The 18,037-nt window shown below is 30.9% G+C and overlaps 1 protein-coding gene across 1 annotated transcript in view; it reads right to left on the reverse strand.

Annotated features, from left to right (window-relative positions):
- The window catches only part of LOC119831808 (gonadotropin-releasing hormone receptor-like), a 51,753-nt gene extending 35,284 nt beyond the window's left edge, over positions 1-16,469 (reverse strand). The window contains exon 1 of the mRNA XM_038355339.1: positions 16,337-16,469. The gene's annotated coding sequence lies outside the window, so the exon portion shown is untranslated. The remainder of the gene's footprint in view (positions 1-16,336) is intronic.
- Between the last annotated feature and the right edge of the window lie 1,568 nt (positions 16,470-18,037).

The following is an 18,037-nucleotide window of genomic DNA, read 5'->3' on the forward strand; positions in this document are numbered from 1 at the left end:
TAATAAATGTTATTTGCAGTTAACAATTTTCTTTTTTCTTTATTACAATATTTATGGCAAGACTAGGTATATTCTGTAGTTTGAGTTTTTCTTAAAACAAAAGTAGTTAATATTTTAGTATCTACAACTTGTTGATTCATACTTAAACGTTAAAAACGAACTAAATTTCATTTGTCTGTTACTTTTATCTTACAAAACATTACCAAATCATTCATTCAATACCTTTTATCATTCTTAAAATGAAAGAAAATGAGCTCAACTTAGATATACCTGTGTATATACATTCACTTCTTTTTCAAACCAAATACAATATTGAAAACTTTATGGTATGGTTTACGGACTCACGAACCTGTACATTCAGCCTTTGTATCAAACGAAGCTCTCCCGCACAACTTTTTAAATATTTTTTTTACTTTTCGAGGTATAATTGTAGAAATTAATTATTTTCTCATATTGAATTTAATATATAAATAGTGTTAATTCTTAGAATGAGCTGCCACTGCATTAACATAATAATTTTTCCTTAACAACTAGCCACCCGCCCTGGCTTCTCACGGGTGCAATGACAATATATGATATATACATATAATACAGGGTGTATTATATGTGTATTTAAACACTCTATCTATTAAAAATCATCAAAATCTGTTGCTTAATTTTGAAGATCTAAGCATACAGACAGACGGCGGGAAGCGCTTGTATGTAACTATGTAGTGATAAAATACATTTTTTACAAGAATATTTGTACATATGAAATATCTATACATCTATAATATAATACTTGTATTAGAACTGTAATTAAAAAAATTGCACATTAACATAATGCTATATCATAATGCTATACGTAATACATTACTTTTTATGAATAAATAGTGTTATGTACGCCGCTTAGTCCGCATAGCCAAAAGAAAAAATAGGCACTCCGAGATTTTTCTCGCATAGTTCCATTTCCCTTAAGATTTCCGGGATAAAAAAATCCTTTCTCGAGTCTTAAATTATCTACGAACCATATTTCATTACTTTCGCATTTAAAATGTTAGTACTTAGTATTAGGATATAATTGAATATTCTCCTTGTAACTGAATGTTTAGGTATCATTTACATGCAGATGATATTCCTTGCATACAATTATAATATTTGCATTTGAATACTTATTATAACTATGCCGATCTCAAACCTACATTACTTTGAAAGAAATGCTTTGCTTATAAAAAGGTATAATAAAAATGTCAATAGTATCGAAAAAAACCCAAAAGAAGTATTATTTATTTATATAGATTAAAAAGAACAATAAGAGATTTTATACTTTAATTCTAGGTACTGATATAAATTATCCAAATTATTAATATAGTATAGAATATATGGAACAATGAATTGTACACCTAAGCCACGAATAGTGGAAGGAGAATAAAACCCTCTCCTGAATTTCATAATTTTAGAATAATACTAGCTGCACCCGGCAAACGCTGTTCTGCCTTACTCTTATCGTTTAGTGGTATGAAAAATAGATGTTAGCCGATTCTCAGACCTACCCAATATGCTTACCAAATTTCAGAGGAATCGGTCAAGCCGTTTCGGAGGAGTATAGAGACTAACATTGTGACACGAGAATTTTATATATAAGAGATTGCAAAAGAGGTGTTAAGTGCCCCAAGAGTTCGCAAGATACAGTGGTGTTTTTATAAATAGACCAGAACAGGATACACAGAAAAAGTTCCGTGGTCTAATTAATTCTCGGGGTGAAATTTTACCTGTTCAAAATTATGATTTAATCGGGACTTTTAATTGACGAAACTTTTAATATATATCTCGATTCCATTATTAGAGGCTCGATTTCCTTATTAGGTTCTTCTAGTTGTGGTATTAGAACGTTTTATAATGCGAATAAAAATCTGTAAGGCATTTGAGCAATGAGAAATATGTCAAACAATATTACATGCAACCTTATTACCATAGATTATACAGTTAAAACCCTCATATAAAGACTGGATCGCCATCTCTTTTGACTACATAAGACCGTATAGTATTATCTGTGGTAAGTCGTTCCAATTGGGACGTATTTGAATCTTTAAAACGCGCGCGTATATAACGTATCTCGTAATTATCTTTTCCTATATAACATCATTGTATTTGAGAATTATATTATTCGTTCCTAGAAACATGTCAAAGATAACAAACTAACTAAAAAACTACACCACTTCCAAAATGTACAGCTTGTTAGACACGGAATAATATGTATTTTTAACTTTCGCATATGTCCTTAGAACCCCTTTAAATATGTACCCGAACCCTTTTAGAACACAACACGTATATTACAAAAGTTTTCTAAAACATTGTTGTTGAGTGTCGTTGACATAAACATCAAAGTTCTACCTACTGTCTGTCGTTATCCTTTAAACGTATATATTGATAATAATTTCCCCGAACTAGCAACAGATTTCATGACCAATTCCATCCAAGGTGGCTGGTAACTAGTATAATTGTGTGTTTGTTAGTTTCAGCTCTGCTTGTGGATTTAATAGCGGTGTATCTTACCCTTTCCCTATTGTGGTATACCTTCAAAATATGTAAAATCAGTTTCACCGGCTTGAAAATTTGTCAAGACTATAATTATAGTATATAGGTATAGTAGTTAATTAGTATTGTATTAGATAGTAGTTAATTAGTATTGTATTAGTATTTTATTACGTTGAATGCCGAACTAAATCTTCGAATTTCTAGAACTACACTAAATTAACAGGAACTACACGTATTACACCAGTTCTCAAATAAGAAAAGAATCATCAAACTTGGCTTACGCATTCGAAAGCTCTGTGGTAACATACACGAGAAAATGCAGTCGAATTGAAACCTCCTCTTTTTTGAGTCAGTTGAAAAAAAATGTAGAGATGTGACGCAAACCAACTGACTATCTATCTATCTATCTATCTATCTATCTATCTATTAAACCAACTGACTTTTTGATTGCTTTAAGTGGTTTAAATTTTGAAGCGAGAGGAGGAATGAACAAAAAATTAATTCAGTTTTTTGCGTACATCTGTCAGCTTTATCCCGTTTTTGTGTCGGATTTTGATATAAATTTGCATTTAGGAATGTAATTCGAGATCATTTCAATCCAGCCGCCTTGTTTAATGAAAATAATATATCAAAATTCAAATTCTTTTAACCTATTTAAAACCCGTTGAGGTATGAACAAATTAAAAAGAAAACCGTAATTAAAAATATCAACTGTTTTATTTTCTGTGCAATACTATACCTTTATTTTATATGTACTTTTAAACCAAACAAATTTTTGAAACACTAAGAATATAGTAATTAAAATAAAAAGAGCCATTATTTCGAAAGCCATTTTCATTCAAGAGAAATAATGTTTCTATATTATTTCTCATTACATCCTAAAGATATCAAATAAATTTGCGTAAACAACAACCTCTCTCTAGACAAGTAAAGGTAGCGATAAGTTTGCATATTTCATGAGATTTAACGACGAGAAACTCTTCGCTTTGTATTTTTTTAAATATATCCTTTAATGTTATTTGATTTATATGTAGGATTAGCTTTTAGCTGGTGCCCGCGGCTTTGCTGGCGTGGTCTAAAGAAATCAATAGTTATTATACATTTATCGCAATTTATTAATGTTGTAATGATTTTTTTTTATGTTACAGACGGCAATGGAGCTGGTGGCATGCCTGATGGTAAGCGCTACCACCGCCCATGAACATTTGGAGAGGCATAAGGTCACGCCTCGACAAATGGATTGCCGACTTTTTGGGTAGGGATTAAGAAAGGATTTGCGATAGGAATAAAGGAAAGGACTGAGAAGGGTAAGGAAAAGGAAAAGATGGAAATGAGCATCATAATAGATTCTCCCTAAGGAATGAGACGTTTCCCTGTGATGGGATAGACTCTATAATTTTCAGACACAAAACCATATCATTAAACCGCGCCATTGCGATGTGAAAATAAGACAAACAAATACACTTTTTTTTTATTTATTTTTTTTATGTGTTTCTTTTGTTCATCATCATCATCATCGTCATCATAATCAGCTCGTAAATGTTCGTACTGCAGGGACCTAGACCTACTAGGAGTATTAAAGCTATAATCTACCATATGTCGTCGAATTTTTTGATTCTTGAACATCCCGTTTTGCTCACCGTGTTGAAGAATATTTCTATTTGTGTAGTCTTTTAAGGAACACCGTGCTATGTTGGTATCGAAAATTTATTTCCAGTAGCCCACTTTTAACGCTGTCCCGAACATAGTTCTCTGCCAAAGATATTTTAATAATGATCTAATCTTATAAATCTGTAATCTAAAATATAATATGACCTTCAATAAAATCACTAGTCAAAAAGGTTGTGCAATGAATAAGCTGTTATATCGAAAGCCATTTTCTTTAGATTCCTTTAGATTGGACACAAAAAGGGTGAGGATTTGAAAAAATCTGTTTTTCTTATATAATGTAGAGTCTCGTATACTAAAAGGGTCATGTAAGACTTTCTATAGATAAAAAAACATTTATTACTAGGTCCAACCACAATGCAACTTCTACTAAATATGTTCCGCGTGTCTGATCTATTTCGATTCACATAAAATAATTAGTTTTTGTGAATTAGTAGAAAACGTAAACAATAATTTTTATGGTAAATGTTCAATTTAAATGTTCAACACTGACTTTAGAGATCGTTTTATTATTTTCTACTTTGTTGAAAGATGAAAATGAGGTTTAGAACTTAAAAACTTTTTGATGGATTTTAAACGCGATTTATATTATATTATTAACCCGACGTTTCGAACACTTTACAGCGAGCGTGGTCACGGGGAGACTGAAAATGAGGTTTGTACGTTACATCGTCCGTCATACGCGGACTTAATTTTATTCACTTTTCGATTTTGAAAAATGAAATTATTTTTATCGAATTTCGAAAAATCTAATTCAAAATAAGGAATTTAAACTAATATTCTCTTAAAACGAATCCAAAACGTGACTTATTGTATAATATTAGCTTATGATTTGTAGTCTACATCTAAATCTACATTCTGCGAGATAAAATATTGAAATTTAATACTCAGTAGCATGTAAGTATGCTTCACAATGCAATAGATGCAATATTAAGAATCTGGGTCAATACGTGCATGTAAATTATGTGTTAAAATATTTATTTATTATTAGCAAGAAAGCTTTTTGTAAACATAGGTACCTACCTCAGAACCAGAAGGGGTCTGTCTTCTAGATTAAATATTAATTAGAACATAAAAGGACTGTACTGTACTCCACACCACTGAACAACCAATAAAGTTTTCTTCTAACTCTTATTTAGAAGAATACTTTATTGGTTGTGCAGTGGTGTATATGGTTGATAACCATGAGATAGACGACAGTTGTTAAGATTTTTTTCTTTTCATTAGCGTGGATGAAGTCTCTTTTAAATTAAATTATTTTATTATTCAGTCTACGAACTATCTACTATTTCAAGTGTCTATATAACACAATACAAATGATACAAGATTACCCATCTAATGGCTATAGTTTTGGGCTTTAACCCACGGGCTACGACACGTTTCGACATAATGAAAGGATAGTTAATTTGATTTTCACAGTAAATATTCTACGGCGCACTTCCTAAGGGTCCAAACCTCAATCTAATGTCACTTGAACCATAAATTAATATCTCACTGAACAGTTGTGACGTCATTTTTGTACCAGCCATGTAATTATGAGTTTTCACGTTTGTAATTTGACCTACCATATTAGGTATAACGGAAAAGCACCCTCAAGATGATAATACCTCATATTTCGTGGAATTAATGACTTTTTAGATTCATTAATTCAAGCAGGTCCTTGTTTGAAGACTCCAAAAAGGTCAAGTCTCATTTCCCCTTAAACATGATGTAAAGTGATCATGCAGGTACTTTTTCATGTAGAAAATCGAACGTAACATGTACCTTCACAAGACCTACAACACTAGGCAAGAAGGCATTAAGGAAGGTTCCTGCTACATGCGTTGAAGTTCCATTAAAATTTGTTGTTTAGTTCGTATCGTTGTAGATTATGCAAAAAATACAAAAGTCCCAATAAAAATAATCTCTTTTTTGTCATTTAAAAATATAGTCACAATATAATGAGGTACGATTTAACTTTATGTTGTTTCAAGCAAGTAATGAAATATGATAGGGGCGTACTAACAAATGTCATGTCGAGATAATTTAAGGAAAGCAAATGACCCCAGGGATATTCCAAAACAGGACGAGCCTGCAAAAATAATATTATATTTTCTGATCTGGCTTTTTGTTAGATTTAATTATGTCAAAACTTTCTGAATAATTGAATATGACACTATTTACGGGTATTAGTTGATTTTCATTGGTTAATCATTTACGCATTTTTGAAAAGACTTCTTCGTATTCCGTACAATATGTAAAGTAAATTATAATTCTTTGACAAACCCGATAAGGATTTAAAATTATATAAAAGCATATTATATTCTCTTGTAGATATAATAATAAATAAATATTCTCAATTTTGTAAAATATAGGCTTAGGAAACAATAATAAAGGTAGGTCCTGGATAGGTAAGTAGTACCTTCTACCTATTAAATAACATTCTAAATGTATAAGCCGCTTGAAAAAATAATCTTTCAACCCAAAGTACGGTTTTAGTTTATACAATAGAATCTCCTCAATTCACATTTGAATCTATTTAGAAATAAAAAATAAAATGTTCACTAAACCATAAGTTATGTAATGTACCATAACGTTAACTAAACCAATTTAACTGAACCAATTTTGAAGGCTTTAATTTATCGAGTCTACGACGAAGGCTACGACTTCTGCTCTGATGCATGAGATACAATGCCACCTAATTGTACTCTACAAACTTTCTCCTTTATCCTCTAGTAAAAAGTTCATTCAATAAGTATAGTTTTTCTATTAATAAATCTGGAAAGATCGAGAAATGGAGTGTTATCCAAAGTTCCATAGTACCATCACAGATAACAAAATACTATTGATACCATATAGGTAACACTTGAGAATACATCGTTCACATAAAATTGAAGACGCATATGTATTAGTTATATTTATTCGTATGTATTGATAATCCACGTGTCACTTACATGGAATATTATGTTGTACATTAGTTGGCACAGCTGCTTACTTTTTTCCGACAAATTAATCATTTTCTTATTATGTTGACATCTTGACTGATTATTTTCCTAATAACCTCCTCTTACATACCATCACTTATTCAGTACAATAATTAATTATAATTATCTAGGTTAAAGAGCAGTTGCTTATTGGTTTTAGTCTGACCTTGGTTTTATGGGCCATTGAATTTTATATGGAGTGACTAATTTGTGTACAGTACAGAATAAAATGCATGAAAATGCATCACCGAGAGTTGTTATATAAGAAGACGAAGTACATCACCAGATAACTAGTAAACGAATAATTTAATTATCATTTACTTCACATGTTTATATTGCTAATTCTACTTAAATATTATAATAGATGATATCTTATGCTCACAGCATTAATTTGTCAGCACAAACTTTGTAAAGTCGCAGGAAAATTTAACGACTTAATCAAACTATAATCCTACAATTTAACTTTAAACCAAAATTCGGAACCGTCAGCTGTTTTGGCGTGAAAGAAAAATATACTAAGAATAGTTTCAAAAACTGAAAAACACGCTTAAATTATAAATATTGTATTGTTACCGATCCTTGATTAGAGTACAATATTTGAATTAAATCTGTCCGCTTAAAGTAAGTCAAAATCGAGTCTTAAGGAGCCGGTTGTATACAAATATCATAACATACAGGTGAAGCTAATAAAAGCGTGTTAATAACAATATCTACTCATAAGAATGGCGAAATTGCATGTTCGTTGACGTATTTCTTATAAGATTTCTTTAATAATTAATCTATGATGTCTCACGAAATAAATATCTGGTATGTCGTAGCTTAGTACTACAGTAGGTCGTAGTATTTTAGATGTCGTAGTAAGGTTGATGAACCATGAGGCATTTATAATCTGTAATAGGTACATCTAAATATATATACAAAGGTGACTGACTGACATGATGATCTATCAAGCACATCCCAAACCGCTGGACGGAGCGGGCTGATATTTGGTATGCAGATAGATGATATGACATAGGCGTCCGCTAAGAAAGGAATTTGATAACTTCCACCCCCAAGGGGATAAAATAGGGGATGAAAGTTTGTATGATTATAGAATAACTTGTTTTTTGTTATATTTTTATACACCACCTATTAGATTTTCAGACATAGAAGGCTGATCACCTACTTGTCCATAAAGAAAATCGAGCAGCGAAACAAATGTATATCATCTGCCCCATACCCCAGTAGGGGACAAGGGGACTTAACGCTTATTAGATTTTCGCAAGTGTGAATGTACTTAATTTTAATCCCGAAAAATCGTAAAATAAACTCTTGAACCTTAATTAAGGAAACGATAATACACCAAAAGGTAATCCCTTCTCTGAACTTCTTCCGATCCCTCTATTAATTAAATGAAACGTTCGTATCCCTTGCTTAATTTTTTTTATTTAATGTTCATTAAATGCTTTGATGTATGAGAATTTTGTTTTTGCTTACAGATCGTATATCCTATATGATAATAAGAAATCATAGGAGGAAAGTAGAATTGAATTAATTATATACGTAGATAGGAACATATTACAAAGTCATATCAATGAATATCCATATGCAAAAACATGTTTGTATAGTTACTGAATGGTCTTCACTAGTTTTTCCACGTTTTTGTTCATTTTCTATTATAAATTAAGGAGAGGAGGTAGCAAATAATTACTCATTGCAGGTTAGAATAAAAAATATTAATCTTAGAATAAATAGTATAATATTGTATATATAAATCAATACATTTTTAATTTCACTTCAACTTACATTAAATTTCATTAAACTTCGTGATATAATGTTTAAAAGACATAGATGAAGAACCTTTATTATCATTTAAAAATCGTTCATTTATTCCGCTAAGCTTCTTTAAGACTTTTTGAAGCGTCACATATAAAATAATAACGACCTGGCAAACTTTTACATCTACAATGTAATACTTAAATAATTTTATACGTTCTCAGTCTGCTTTCGTACAAAATAACAATGAAACTTTTGGGACGCAGGAATCACACTGTCCCAGCTTTAATACTTACGGGTTTTTGTAAAAAATACGAAATGACGAATAAAAAATTCCGAGACCGGCGTCAAACCCAACGGACAAAGGTTATGAATTCTTCAATACGTACGTCTCAGAGCTTCCAAAGTAAACCCGGTACATTCTCCACGATTCATTTCCTTCTTTCAATTTTTCTTAATTCTTTAAAAGGTTGCCAGCTTCCTATATATATATATATATATATATCACCACGAAATTTGTTCCTAACCTAATCCCTATATAATAAACATGTACCTATTCCAGTATATTGAATATATAAAGACAAACAATGTTTGTTGATGTTGTATTAAATTACTTGCTTTATTAATTATTCATTCTTGTTACTAACATAAATTTTAAACTTCAGTTGATTTTGAAGCAAAACACACATAATAAATTTATAATTTTAAAATCTAAACTAACACTTTAAATACAAGTATTAATCAAGCTTTTTTCTTCTTTTAAAACACGTGTTACAAATAAAACATCGGTTTTTTGTTATTGAGGACGTGGCTTTGAAAAAATTTTGAAAAATGCATTTCGAATTTAGAGATTTCGTCCCTTTTTAGAACGTTGTTTTGTAGGACCGGATATCCTTCCTTTTACTATAGTATACGAATCAAAAGTTCAATTTCTGGTCAATTGTATGTTACAAATAGATTAAAAAAAGATTAGCTTCTTTCGATACCTTGAATGTAAAATAGTTTACCTTTTGTATAAAAAAATACCAGCAACACGATGTGTAAGTATCTGAGTAACTGAGTTAGGAAAATTACTTTTATTTTTATTTAAACCTCAAAAGAGTTTTTACTATGAGAAAGCTTAATTCATTTAAGAAATAAATGCAAACGGAAGTTATCTAGGTACTTCTTTAATCCTAAAGTAATAAGTAGTTAAAATAAATCAAGTACAAAGAGAATATATAGTAAGAGAAATGTTCCTGAAATAGACGAAACCAATTTTTTTTCTAACAAGTAGAGCGAAAAGTAAAAAAACAAATTATACATTAATAATGATTGTTAATGTGACATTACATTGCTTTACAAGCGAAATTGTCAATTACAGTTTTACATATTTTTTGTCAGACATCTAGAAGATTCTCAATCTTGATATATTGCGTGACTAAAGTAATAGTTATTTACACACAAAGCTATTTCGTTCGTAGATACAACGGAACACAGTCTTTTGTTTCTCACAATACAAACGAGATATATGTACCTACTACAAACTATGTAGATAGATAGATAATTCTTTATTGCACACAAAATTTACATAGATACATAAATGGATTACAAAGAAAAGAGAAAATATGCACAAATGGCGGTCTTATCGATAAGTAGCATTCTCATCCAGACAAGTTTAGTATAATACAAGGTACCTAGTTTACTTTCTTCATTTATTAGTTATTGACAAAGTTACCAAAACAATATAATTATACTATAAAATTTAAATAAATAAGCTATTAAGTAAAAAGAAACAAAATAAGTAGTAACAAGTTTTTTATACAAACGGATAATTCATATGGAGAGAGAGAGATTACGATGATATGAACTATACCATAGAAAATATAGAGAAGCCTCGCATGTAATATCTCCTTACTATATTTCCAATAAATTCAACATCATTTAAATCGATCCTGAGTTCCGGATAGTCGGTGCCGTTATTAAATTTTCTAGGCAAGTGAGGTTTCGCAGCTTTGTTCCGTACACAATGATTCCATTAACTTGAAAACTCTCGTACTATCGGCTTAAATTTCCAATCCCTAAACCATCAAACGATACCGTTAAGACATTAGAGCGAACATTTTCCAATGTAACGAAATGGTATGCTAATGAGGAGTTAAACACTTTTAAGATTTCTACATTCAAATATTTACAATTAACTGAATCTATTTCGAATTAATTCTGCTCTGTTACATTCTACTTTTGAATTATTAATCATGAATGATTGAATATCATTTAAAGGGAGTTGACGCTGAATACACCTTAAGGAACATTTTGACGTGATTGTATAATTACAAAAACTTAAGGAAGTAAAACATAACCCATGTTAATCACAGGTAACGTGGTTTTCTATTGGCAAAGAATTATTTAATCAGTTCATTAGATCCAGAAATTACCCCGTCACAAACTCACAAACTTTACTCCTTATAACTGAAACATACATAATATATAAAGCCTATGCCCAAATTAAGTTAGAAATTAGTGCCTATCTAAATTTTATTGAACCATTACCGTGACATTTATAAAATCACCATGTTATGGATTTATTTCATGATAGATAACAGAGAAAAGCTTAGGAATACCACAGATAAAATATTACTGATATCAAACCGTCCACAGATTAGAAATATTAAATTGTAATCAATTAATGCATTGAATTTAATAGGTTCCTTAGAATTTGGTTTAGACAAACCTAGATTATGCATACCTTCACCAAGTTTAGTAGTAGTAGTGTTAGTATTACGCAAACATAAAAAATTTGCGACAAGCTTTAACATGACATGCAGAATGGCCCTCAGATTTAATTTATGTCACATTTCGCGCCAAAATAAAAGTAATTTTTATGAAAAGTTAAGCCAAGCTTAAAGTTTGTTAATTCTTGGGCACAACACTTTAGCGTTCTGGTTTTTCGTGAGTTCATAACCCAGATCCGATGTGGGCGAAATAAGAATTTATATCGACCATTAGCATTTGATTAAAATCGTGGGTGTAAAGAAGTTGAAGCGAAACTTTCGATTAGATTGTTTTTAAATATAATTCCTATTTTTAATATTAGCTTGTTATAGCCTCTCTGCAGTGGCTGTTTATACTTGACTTTCTTTAACTTGTTTGTAAACCTTTATATAACTTCGTTTGTCTTAAAGTATTTATGAAGTTATTTATTATGTAAAATGAAAAAGTGTAAAGTGGTTTATCCCACAACATAGACAAATTATTGATGATAAATAGACCTCAATATTACTTTTAATCTATCCAAAGAATTAATACAATACCTAATAGTTTATTAACAGTTATATCTTTTTGCCATAAGAGAAAAAAAACAGTATATAAAAGAGACTTTGAAGTATAAAATTTGAATCAAAAAACGAGTATGTATGTATCGCGCAAATTATTTTAGCTGTAATTTCATGTTAAACTGCTATTTAGAGTGTCATTTAGAATTTTTTAGTAAGTTGTTTGGAGAAACAAGCAAATATCAAACATATTACGATATTTCCTAACATTATTGTAACAAAAAACTTTCTTCATAACAAACAAATATTTTTACGTATCTCAGTTACTACTCTTTATTAATAAACAGATGTCTGTGAATAAAAACACATGTTCAATTGTGTTTAGCATGCCAAATAATTTGTATTAAGAGAATACAATATTTTCTCTTTCCTTGAATTTAGGTTGGACACTAAGTGGCTCTTACGTCCACAGCCTCATTAAGCTTTGAAATTGAACATTGCACAGTACAATTTTGCGGTACTTTGATCCAATTAATAATTAGCTTTTAAGTCAATTAGAACGCATAATACTTAGTGACTTATATGCAAGTTATAGAAATGTTAATATCTTGCTTAGAAATATTCGAAAACATTGTAGTCGTGTCAAAACAAACACCAGAAAACGCTACGAAAATTTGCTTGCTTGCTTGCTTCTCCTAAGCGTCCGTCAGGTGCAAGTTACGAAGCGATGTCTATAATTTCAGGATTTTACAATTTTATGGCGACATATACATTGTATGCTTTTCTTATGTATTCAGTTTCAAAACCACTACAAATGCACTTATACATATATTGATGTAACAACTATAGTTCATACATACATATTAAATTAATACCCTTGTTTGATTTAGGTCAAAATACGTACAAAATTAACCACACAATTTGTGTCGTTTTCAAAAGTTTTACTTTGATTGAAATATAGAATCTACTTTACTGAATATTCCAATCGTAACAATCAAAGTTATAATTGAATTTTCTACACATAAATGGCGTATAAATTCCCAAAATTACTGTGATTTTAACCTAATCTCAAGAGCATCGAATTATCTAAAGGCTGTTTTAGAAAGGCTGTCTTGGTAATAAATTTTCAACTGCAACAACATTCATCAAAAATAAATAACTTGCCCTTTTCTCCATGTTCTCGAAGGTTGAATCTATGTTAGCTAAAATCAAGTTAGGTTTTGAGTGAGATAAGATTCTCTTCAACAGCATGCAGATAGAGCGACAATGCTTTTTTTAATAAAAACTGAAACTTCGTTACGACCAAAGAATTATTTTTTCAATTTATAACCTTACCATAATTCGAAAGTAACTCTATCTGTTTGTTTGTATCTTCTTCAAGCCCAAACTGCTGAATCGATTTAGACAAATTATGGTGCATAAATAATTTAGGATCCGAGAATAGACATATAGACATAGGATAGTTTTCATCCTAGACATCCCTAACATAAGAAACTAACTAGAAACTAAATTTGCCTTTGACTACGCAGACGAAGCCGCTAGCGGAAGCTAATTGTCTTATATAATTCGGCTAATATAAAAATCTTAACACGGTCGCAAGCATCAGCTAGCTATTAACATTGATCATCAAATTGGTCTTTACAATTCGGGAACGATCGATAGCATTGCTTACGGAAACGGTTCACGTGGTTGTCAGTAGCGTAAACACAGAAATATCTGATAATTTGACGTGTCAGAGCGATCACGTTGTTCGCCCGTGCTCCGAACAGCATTACTAACAATAAATGTAATTAAAAAGGGTTGGCTTATCCTTTTTGACCCGTTACGGTTGAAAATGGTACGGTTTGTTTTTTTTTTATTTTATATAAGTCACATTGTGACACGTAGACTTTATGGTGTATATAATAGTTTGTACTAACGTTTTAAATAACGGTTTTTACGTGTGCAACTATCACAGGGTTTATAGCTTAGTTGAATCTCACTTTCTATTCATATCATAATTCCCAAAATTATAGCTATGGTTGTGAAGGAGATATTTAGAAAAAAAAACGCTTAAATGCACTAACAATTAAATATGCAGATAAATAGGACGAAGATACATATACGATAGGTAGGTTAAACACGGAGGACAGATCTGCATAAAACTATTCACTTGCAAAAAAAAAATATCGATTTCGTACCTAAATATGACAGCATATATTAGATTTGTAAGTAATTACTAAATAATTACCCATAGTAATAGGTATAATTTTATGTTAATGTATTATTTGTCTTAATAACAAAGCGATGTACACAGCAGAAATGTAAAGCTTTGTTAAAGCTTTATGAAACACACATTCAGCTAGTTCTAAATATCATCACAGTTTAATTAAGACGCCGACGCTTTCATCTTTCATCAAGCAAACACGACTTTATCGTTTGTTACGCACATTTCTTATTTTTCTCTTTAAATTGCCCGTAACGTAACCCGCAACGTGAATAAATAATGCTAGGTAACAGCGTGTATCTTCGTACAATTTTGCGTTAATACAATTACGATATTATCTCTTCCTCCTTTACATTATTTCCACCTACTTCATTTTTAAACTGTGACAAAAAAGTATAACACACCCACAGTCGTTTGTGTATTTTAGCGAGGCGATTAATGTTGGAATAAGTAAATACAGAAAAATTGTATTTACCTACAAGTAACTTAATACAGCATCCCCTTATTCATCACATTTCGAAGCTTTAAATTTATTTTTAGGTTCTGTAGTATGCTTTTGTGAAAAAATGACAAGTATTACTAATGTTGTACCAGAGATAACATATACGATATGTATTGTATTGTACTGTATGATTTATTGACATCATATATGTCAAAAGTTACGTTATATTTGCATTAATAATAATTGCTCCATCCCATCCCTTCAAACGATTAAGCAAAAAAAAAAATTGCAAAGCTATGGTTTTGTTGATAATGTAAACCTACATAGCTATAGCTGTTTTCAACCGAATAAGAATAAGGAGGACGTATTTTATTTTTGTGGTGTTACCTAAGAACTTTCCATTGGGTGAACCGATATTGATGATGCTTTTTTTATTTGAATGCTCGTGCCTTCCGTATGGTAGGTACCATTTAAATCTCGTCCAGTATTAACAATTTGAACGCAGTTCAATTTTTTTGTAAAAATAATTATAATATGAAGTTATTTCGTGACTGCTACTATACATCAATGATAATTTTATCGACACCGCGTTTGTCAAGATACAACAAAGGTTCTACGTCTGAAATTATGATGAGGGAACACTCAATATATGTATATACAAGTGTAGACATATATTAGAGAACTCTCTACAGCTTTAAAATGGGCTAAAGCGACAATAAAAGCAATGAAGAATTTTAAAGTTAATATTAATAACGTAAGAGGACAGGACCGCTTATAAGGTTTTCTTCTGTTTCAGTGAAGGTTTTTCTGTGAGACCAGTGCACTTTGAAAATTGATTCATACTCGCTTTTTAATAACCCGCCCAATTTAAAACCGAACCAACTAAAACGTGAATTATTTAACTGACCTTGATAGAGATTGTTATGATTTATTATACAAAATACGTAGCTATTAAAATCTTCAACCATACTTTATGTATAATAAATCAAAATAACCTATCTTGCAATGCGTAATTATAAGGTCTGATTATCTCGTTAATTAACTGTTTTTAACAGTCTGTAGGTAGCATTATTAGTCTGATGGTACTTACTTACTATGAATTATTTAGTTTGTAAATAAAACTTAAACCCACTTTTAAACTAATTTCAAATGATCTAATTATTTGAAATTCAATATCTTACAACAGTAAATAAAGAGCCAGGAAGGACGCAAACGATAATAATTATAAACGAATCAATTGCAATTGTTAAATGCTTACCAAAATAGAAGAAAATAATGTTTTTTGAAAATAAGTTAAAAGTAAAGTTTTCTTTTGGCCCCATCTCCATTTATCCAAAATGTTTTTTTTAGATAATTAGCATATTTTATATGACCATATAACAAGTTAAATATTATGTTATGGAATAGAAGCTACGTTGGAGTGCATTTTTTTATTTTATTATTTTTTTGTAAATTTATCAAAAACAAAGAAATGCAAGCAATATCTGTCAAAACAATTCATTAAAATCTTCAAAAAAGTTTTCAAACTCACCGAAAAGTTTTGACATCCGCATAAAAAGTTCACACACACAATCACTTCACTTTGTTTTTTTTTTCAGCACAGAGTATCCAATCCTGCTTAAGATTCGAATTTGGAATTATCGAAGCGTTTGGATGAGACGCGCGTGGCCTCGCTACTGGTGAAACGCGGGCGGGCGGCCCGCCCAGATGTTATCTCGGGTTAAAGGGCTCAAGTGTTAATCTATCGGCGGTAGATAATTTTTAATAACATGTTTGTTTTGATACTCGAACAAATTCTCAATATTATTCATGTTTTACGACTGTGTTTTTTAATTGCGTTGTTGTATACTTCAATACAACATGAGGTGAATTGATGATCTGGTAAAATATTTGTTTAAAATACTTTCCATGTTTCGTGATACATTTTAGCATACGATTTCTAATGTATTCATTAAAATAATACTTTTAACAACTGGGAGACAACAGGAAACAATACAAGCTTTTTAAATTCATAATTCTTAAATAATTTAAAAATTACTTTTTATGCCTTGTAGCGGAACACATATATTGAAGATTTGTGTTGTAGTTGTTACATAATTTTTATGGCCACCTGTGTAAAAAGCACCCATTTTTTCACCGATATTACCCATATAGTGTGCAATGTAACTTTTTCTATGTTCATCTTAGAAGATTCATTGTAAGTAAAACATATGTAAAAGGAGTTTCAACTCGTCTTTGTTTTCCATAAACTAAACGAGTAAAGTATTACGTTATCAGTGACTAAGCTGATCTTCATATTACATTGATCGCAAAACGCTGCAAACTCATGTCTCACGACAGCTATGTGTAGAATCCCCTAGGGCAGCCCATTGTCGTCAATTGTTTCACTTAGTGGTCTCGTAAACACGGCTTAATGATCTGTCTGCAACACCTCGTCACTTGCAATAAAGGTCACCGGTTTTAAATTAACAATCAACATATGTTAAAGGTGACGGTCATTGTTATTTTATTTGTCTCGAAGATTCAACGCGTAATAGAAAAAGCAAATGTTACCAGATCGCGATTAGTTGTATTTTCGTATAACAAGCTTTTATTCTTTGCATATTCGCTGTTGTTTCTTTGCATGTTTCGCTTAAAATCAAAATGGAATACAAAAGCTTAAAATGTTTTATAGGCAACTTTCGGGGTTCATTGACTTATCCTCCCCCATATAATACTCTTAGTATAGTATTTGTTGTTTGTTTAGTATTAACTGCGACTGCTCTTACATTCTCATTATCTCTCGTCAAGTTTGCTAATATTGTACTTAATTTACTTAAGGATTTATAAGTTTGTAGGCAGTCTGTGCAGATACAGAATTGGAATGCCTTCTTGTAGACAGTTGTCATAAGAAAATATGTACATAATATTATATACTTCACTCACCCTAGTCTACACACAAATGTACACAAACACACATACACACACAAACGCAAATTTCAAATTCACACACACTTTTGTATTTTGCGATATTTCATTCATCATTCATTCATTGTAGTTGATATAGCAAGGATCTGGTGATCTGTGATGCCGGCTTAGACCATTTTCAGAGACCAGCTCCTCCAACGCCAGCTAATTTTTGATAATTCTTTGTGTGTATATGTAGTCATGTGATTGTAAATTTTATTTAACGTCCTTCGTATATCACAGAACTAGCGGTCCGCCTCGGCTTCGCTCGTGGTACATATTATAT

Source organism: Zerene cesonia, chromosome 14, assembly GCF_012273895.1.
Source record: "Zerene cesonia ecotype Mississippi chromosome 14, Zerene_cesonia_1.1, whole genome shotgun sequence".
Classification (NCBI taxonomy): Eukaryota; Metazoa; Arthropoda; class Insecta; order Lepidoptera; family Pieridae; genus Zerene; species Zerene cesonia.